Here is a 7,040-nt window from a genome sequence, read left to right as displayed (position 1 = left end):
AGTGAAGCCTTCCAATTAGTCTTTTGTTAGTTCTTCGCTTACAGCTTGAGCTGGGTGCCTCCAGAGAGGGACCCCTACCCAATTCACGCCTCTCAATTATACCCATACTACCCATCACCCGATCCCCAAATCCAAGCACTTAATTCTGGTCAGTGGTCTCTTGATTTCTTAGCGGTGTTCACTGTCGCTGGGCTGGCCTTCTTCCGAAGTTACTTCACTCTCTTGGAATTGTCTCCTTGGTCCTTATCTTCATTCTGCTGGAATCCACTGAATTCAGTGAGTTCTTTGTTAGCCGCATTAGTTTCATCAAAAGTTTATGCTTGGTCAGCTCTTGTGGCCTGAGGCTTTGGCTACTGTAGCTGCTGGTGTAGGCCACTGCTGATGCTAAATGAGACTATTCAGAAAGAAGAACACAGTTAATCAAATTTCTTCTATAACATTGATGATAGTTCTTTAGCTTACTCCTTAACAATCAGTTGTTTGTTAGCTTGAAACACCTGTATTTTAGAGCTGGAGGAAAATAGGGATGTCACTAGGCACTTCTGTGTTAAAATGCCTAAGTAATCTTAACTTGCCTTTGCTACAAAATTTTGTCTTTTCAAAAAAAGTGCAAGCCTAGAGGTTCTGCTCCATCCAATGATATTTTCAGTAATAAGGAAGCTGCAGTAACTTTTTCCAGTAGATCGAACATTTAGATGCCTTATGTAATTAAGGCATGCAGAGGGTCAGGCATCAGATTCTCCACAACGCCCAGGCCATTGCAGGGCTCAAGGGTTGCAATGTTTCTTTGCAGAGCTTAGTCACTATGATTTTGCAAACAGAGGGGCTAGTACGCAAGTAAGTTGTATCTATCATTACATGGAATGGATTTCTTTTTACCATTTGGAGTGGTAAGCAGTTTTAATACAGCATGAAATATCAGTGCTGGATTATTAGCAAGTTGTTTGCTTACTATGTAGCTTTTTTTTCCCTCCCAGACCAAACCTCATATGAAATTATCACAATGCGTATTCTGATTTACCCTTGTATAGTCTCTGAAGCTTGAAGTGTATCAGAACAATTTGTAACCACGGTCAAAAACAGATACCTTTTTCAAAAGCAGTCCCTGAACTATAGCAAGAAAATCTTTCAGTTGGCGCTAGTTTGAGGCTCAAAGCAAGGCTGCTCTACTAATTTTCACCAAAGGCTGAGCAAGACACTGCACAGACTAAGTTCTGCCAGGTGCGTGCTGGGGAGGAGGTACCGCTTTTGGGCATGAGATGGGAATGAAGATTACAAAATAGAGCCTCTGCAGAGGTGAGCTGGAACCTTGTCACCGTGCAGGTAAAGCTTGCTTGTAGGCTGCAGCCAGGGAGTAGGTCAGACTCACTCCTCCAGAGAACTGGTTCTGCAACCAAAGGGCTGCGATTCTGCTGCTTGCAGAACTGGCACCTTCTGCGTATCCCTTCAGTTTCTTCCTTTTTATTCCTCCGGTAGCAGCTGCTGCTTCGAATTCTAGCTCCAAAAGCACGGAGCAGACATGCAAACTCAAACTGGAGAGAGATCATTCCCCAGAAGAGTTTTGCTGCTCAGGACAATGCAGTGAACAGGCATTAGCTCAGGGTCTGCCAGACCTGGTTTCCTACCTCTGTCAGAGCTGGAAACTGTAGACTAGTTACATGTATCACTATTACATATATCATCTGCCCTGATGTGCTCTCTGTAAAAGGGATGTAATGTTATTCTAGGTCACAAGGGATCCTGTAGCACTGAAGTCCTGCAGGTAAAATATCCAGATATGAAAATGACTGTAATACAACCTGTATTTTAGCTATAACTTCCTTTCCTGCTGAAATTTCTTAGAAAAAGTTAGTCAACACATCTTTCATAAGAGTTGGAAGTGGGAGGTGCCTCATGTGCAGAGCCAGTCATTTTCACAAAATAATTTCTGCTCTAAAGTTGATGTATATCTCCAGCAAGTTAGCAATGTATGTTGATAAAAACTCAAAATTGACATTTTTCTACTTTGCTGTTACAGGGCCAAAGAGTATGTTGAGTTGTCAGTCAAACAAGTTTTTTTCACATTAAACAGATCTACATCTAGAAGTAGCTTGGCGTGACTCACAAAATGCATAAATCTCATCTGCTGCCACATTAACCCGGCTGCTGAGTGCTCCAGTACACGTCACACCCAGCAGCAGCTGGAAACGCTTCTGAGCACAGCGGGGTACCCCCATACCATGGCACCACCTCGCCCTGCATCCCGCAGCATCCAGGTTGCCCGCAGTGGGACAGCGAAGGAGCACCGGCTGTACCAGCACCGTGTCAAAGCCCAGCTCCTGCCTCGCCTTCCCCTCCCCTGGCAGCCAGCGTATAATTAAACCAAGTTGCACGTATATGAGTTATGTTTGTGTAACAGGCTTGTGACGAAACCCCACCGCCTGTGCCTTTGCTTCTTCCTACTAAGCTGGGAATGTGTTTTTCCAGCTGTGTCACAAAAGGAGATTTCAGAGTGCTTTTGCAGGAAGTTTGGCAGCTCTCTGCTGCAACCTGCTTGCTGATCTCTTCACCTTCCCACCAAGGTTTCTTTTTTTGGCATTTCACGTGATTGCCCCAGTCTTGACTCAGCAGTTTCCTGCAGCAGCATTTAATGGTTTGGTTTCCTACCACCACCTCCTCCAGAAACCAGCTCAGAAACACTGCCATCTGCTCGGAGCGATAGCGAACCACAGCTTTCGCACGTTTTAGATAATAAGCGATTTTTTCAGAGCTAGCACAGCAGAGGTATCGGGAGGCATCCCTTTTCTACCACTGCGCAGGCTAGCGTATGCAGCTGAAGCACTGCGGATGTCACGCTGTGCTGAACAAAGTATGGTCTTCGTTATGGTGTCCGGATGACAGCAAATCCTTAGTCCCCAGGCTACAAACTGGGGCTGCGTGAGAAGGGAAACTTTGGTGGAATGGCTGTAACTCTCACGGTTGTTGGCATGGTCCCAAGAAGGTCCCTTGTGGTTCATCCCCCTCTGCCAAGTGAATCTGTGACCTCTCTGGCCAGCATTAATCGCTTCCTCTTTCCATCCCTCCCATCTGAAATGGTACCAAATCCTTCCTCTGCCTCCTGGAAAGGAATAATTGGTTCTGCCGTAATCTTGTCCCTGGAAAAAACACAGAAAATGCCCTGTTGTTTAAAGAGACATCTAAAAGAATGAATAAAAATACATTACAATAAAGTGGTGATTACTGCATATCCTAGGTATTCTCTCTTTCTTTTTATCTCAAGCTGTACTCTTCTGCACCAGAGATCAGAAACATAAAGTTACGCAGCACGTCATTAAACACTGGACACTTTGCTTCTGACCACACACATCTATCCATTTTTACAAATCCCAGGATTAAGGAAAGTTTGATTGCAGATATAATATCTAACCAGCTGAAACTGCTAAAGGATTCGCAAGGGATTAAGCATATGCTGGACATCAAGAATATGATGTGAATGAAAGTCACAGAAAAGCCTGTAGATTTGAAATTAGGCATGAATTTATACTCCTTGATAAACCAAAGCTTTAAAAAGAAATCATAAGGGTTTGCATATTTGTTCTCAGTGTGTGTCAATACCTTCCTAAAACTACTGACATCAGACTAAGTATAACATGCAGTAAAAATGTAATGCTGTACAGAAACATTACAGTCCTCATTTTCACATCCAGCAATAAACATAAGGAATGTCTTAGAAAACCAGGATCAGCTTGCCATCCACCAGTGGCTCCCAAAATCATGCCAAATGCAAAATCATTTCTCTCTAGTAAGCAAAAGCGTAAGGCATTTTCTCTGCATCATGGTAGCACTCATTCACACTTCTACCATTAAAGGAAAACAGCTGACCATACAAGTTTGATCCTATGTTACTGAAGTCACATCCCATAGATCCTACCGTTCTTTAAGACTGCCACAGTCAACAAAGAAATTACTCATGATAAGTAAGATGCAGTGGATATTTGCAGAGGTGGAATCCTACAAGCACTGAATAGAATAGCTTTCCATGGAATTTAAGAGGAATCGGACAACATCTGACCCCAGCCACTACGCTTTTTTTCTAAGGAAAGCTGGAGGATTTGTTAAATGAGAGAGGAACGGAGTTTCATTTTGCTCCCTCCAGCGCTACAAACAGGAGATGGGTTTTGGGAATGGGCCAAAAGTTCTCTATTTAGGGAGAATAGTGCCAAAACCAAGCTTCTGTTGGTTGGCTGGGCAGGAGGAGACTATCACTGTGCTAATGAAAGAGCACACTGTTTTTAACAACCTTTTAACACATTCAGATGGATGGAGCATGTGGGCTTTGCTGGGCAAACTTCATCCCGTACGTGAATGTGAGACGCCTGTGCCAACTCCCCACAGGTGGAATTTGATCCTTTGGCCTCCTCAAGGACTCGACGCAAGGGCAGAAACCCTTTGGGCATCGCTTCCCGCGTTGTCACTAAGGCCAGCCTTGACGTACGCGCACCAGAGGCATGTCAGTCTCTCCTGTGATATTCTGTGATGATGAAAATAAACCACCAGTTCACAGTCTCTGAATTCATAGAACTTCATCTTTCTGTTAAGCTACTCCTATAGCCTGTTTGGCATTGACTTAACTGAAAGCAGGATTAGCCCATACATTGTTTCTCCATAGCTCCAAGGGAGGAACTGTCCTCTCATTTATCGTGACTGATACAGCAAGCAAGAAGTAAGCCTCTGAATAAAAAGTGCACCCACTAAGATCACAGTAAAATGATGTAATACCACAAAGTGCCCATGGAAGACAGTTGTATGGCAGGGATGGAGATACAGGGAGGGCAAAGCAACCAGGCGCAAACATAGAGAAGAGAATAATCTGTGATCTGATATTAATGACAGTATTTCTAGTGCAAAACAATATGTTTTCATGATGCTAAATTATATAAACCATACTGTTCTTTTAATCCCACACCAACTGCTACTTTTATTCTGTGTTATTAAACAGAAACCAATTTTCTTGTTATAGCTACCATTTGATTTCACATCAAGCTTCACTAAATTGACATAAAGGAAACAAAGTAATCAGTCTTCCTTTTATGTCTGCAGAACATCTAGTCATTTTACAGTCTATTTCCTATGTGCAAGCTAGAGATCAGAATATTCACGATTCTTCACTCAGAACAAGGGGGTGTTTGAACATACCAATGTTTATACAAAAAGCTACATGTCCTGAAGTAAATGTTCCAGCTGATACAAAAGGTGACATTCCACCGCACAAACTGCCTGGAACATACCAATCATTTTCTCCTCCTCCAATTAATTAAAGCCTAATTCAAAGTCTCTTTCCTAATAGTCAAATCCTCTTAATGGAATTGCTCCTAATTCCCTGCGAGACTGCTTTTTAAAAACAGGACTTTGCACTAAAACAGTGAAGCCTGAGGAAATACAAAAGCCCCAGCAGCAGGACCCTCCCTAGCCTCTGAAATGCCCCATTCTTTGCGGTGGAGCAGAGAAGGATGAAAGACTTACTGCTTTCAGAATTCGTGGTTTCATCCCTGCTGCTGTTACTGGACACTCCCCTACAGCCTACAGCAAGCGCTGGCTCAGTTATTAAATATAAAGTTTATTTCTTCAGATAAGTTTTCAGTAAATTAAGCCCAAAAGCTAAATAAAAAATTATTCTAAGTATTTTTAAATTACATGAATTTTGATATTCACATGCAACGATGCTTAAGACAGATGCACATGCAGGTATGTAATATGCATGATAAGTTGGTTCTAGATGCATTTATTAAGCACAAAAAGAAATGCAAAGGAGCAGTGAACATATCTGACCATGCAAGCATTTGTGCGTGGAACCCTCATTTGTATGAGGCACAGGTTTCAGTGATGGTCCTGACTTGCCAGGTGTGGTTTTGTGATACTCTTTGGAAAAGTACGGTATTGCAAGTATACAACTGAGAGTATTTAACTGACATTTATTCACAAATTGCATTATTTCAGCTTCCTCAAGACTACCTAACTGCTTTCCTACCAACACTGTCTACACTCCCACTGTCTCACTCTATCAGGTCAATGTGTTTTACTGTCTTCTTCAAGAGCTTTCATTTTCTTCCCCCATGACTGGGCATGTCTCTTAGCGCCTGGTTATTAAAAATACTATTTGCAGTTCTTCCACAGCATCAGAAACAGGAATATGTTATTCCAGGAGGGCCTTTCCTTGCCGAGTCTAGAGCTCGTGTCTCCTCAGGCAGCTGAGCATCTGCCTGCTGTTTTCCTTGCTGTCTCCCAGCCTCAATCTCTTCTTCCCCGTCTCCCCTTTCTTTGCTGAGCCAGACTTTTTTTTTTTTTCCCCCTAATCAATACTCTCCAGGCTGCAATCCAATGTCCATCACATTTTATACCTCTTTCCAATCTAAAATCCACCAAGTTTTCTGTCTGCTCCTATCTTCTCACCCCCTCCACCCCACTGGCTCTTTCCTCTTGCGTTTGCACCAGGCAGCTGCTTTCTCCCACCTTCTTTCTGCCCCGTGTTTCACATTTCAGCATCAGCAAAAACACAGCAAAGCGCCCCAGCTCTGGGCGCTGGTGCCAGCCCCCTCCCCGCTTTACAGAGGCCATTACCGGGAAAGTTTCTGCCCAGTCACGGTGGAGGCACAGTCCCCCAGAGACCCCGGGTCCATCTCTGGTCGGCCCCGGGGTGATGTGGGAGGACGGACGACAACGACAGCCGTGTCAGCCGTGAGGGACACCCAGCCATGTCAGCTGTGAGGGACACCCAGCCGTGAGGGACACCCAGCCATGTCAGCCATGAGGGACACCCAGCTGTGAGGGACACCCAGCCATGTCAGCTGTGAGGGACACCCAGCCGTGAGGGACACCCAGCCATGTCAGCTGTGAGGGACACCCAGCCGTGAGGGACACCCAGCCATGTCAGCTGTGAGGGACACCCAGCCGTGAGGGACACCCAGCCATGTCAGCTGTGAGGGACACCCAGCCGTGAGGGACACCCAGCCGTGAGGGACACCCAGCCATGTCAGCCATGAGGGACACCCAGCTGTGAGGGA

This window comes from Gavia stellata, chromosome 14 (genome assembly GCF_030936135.1).
Source record: "Gavia stellata isolate bGavSte3 chromosome 14, bGavSte3.hap2, whole genome shotgun sequence".
NCBI lineage: Eukaryota > Metazoa > Chordata > Aves > Gaviiformes > Gaviidae > Gavia > Gavia stellata.
The sequence above is the reverse complement of the archived record's forward strand: the minus strand, read 5'-3'. Positions refer to the sequence as shown.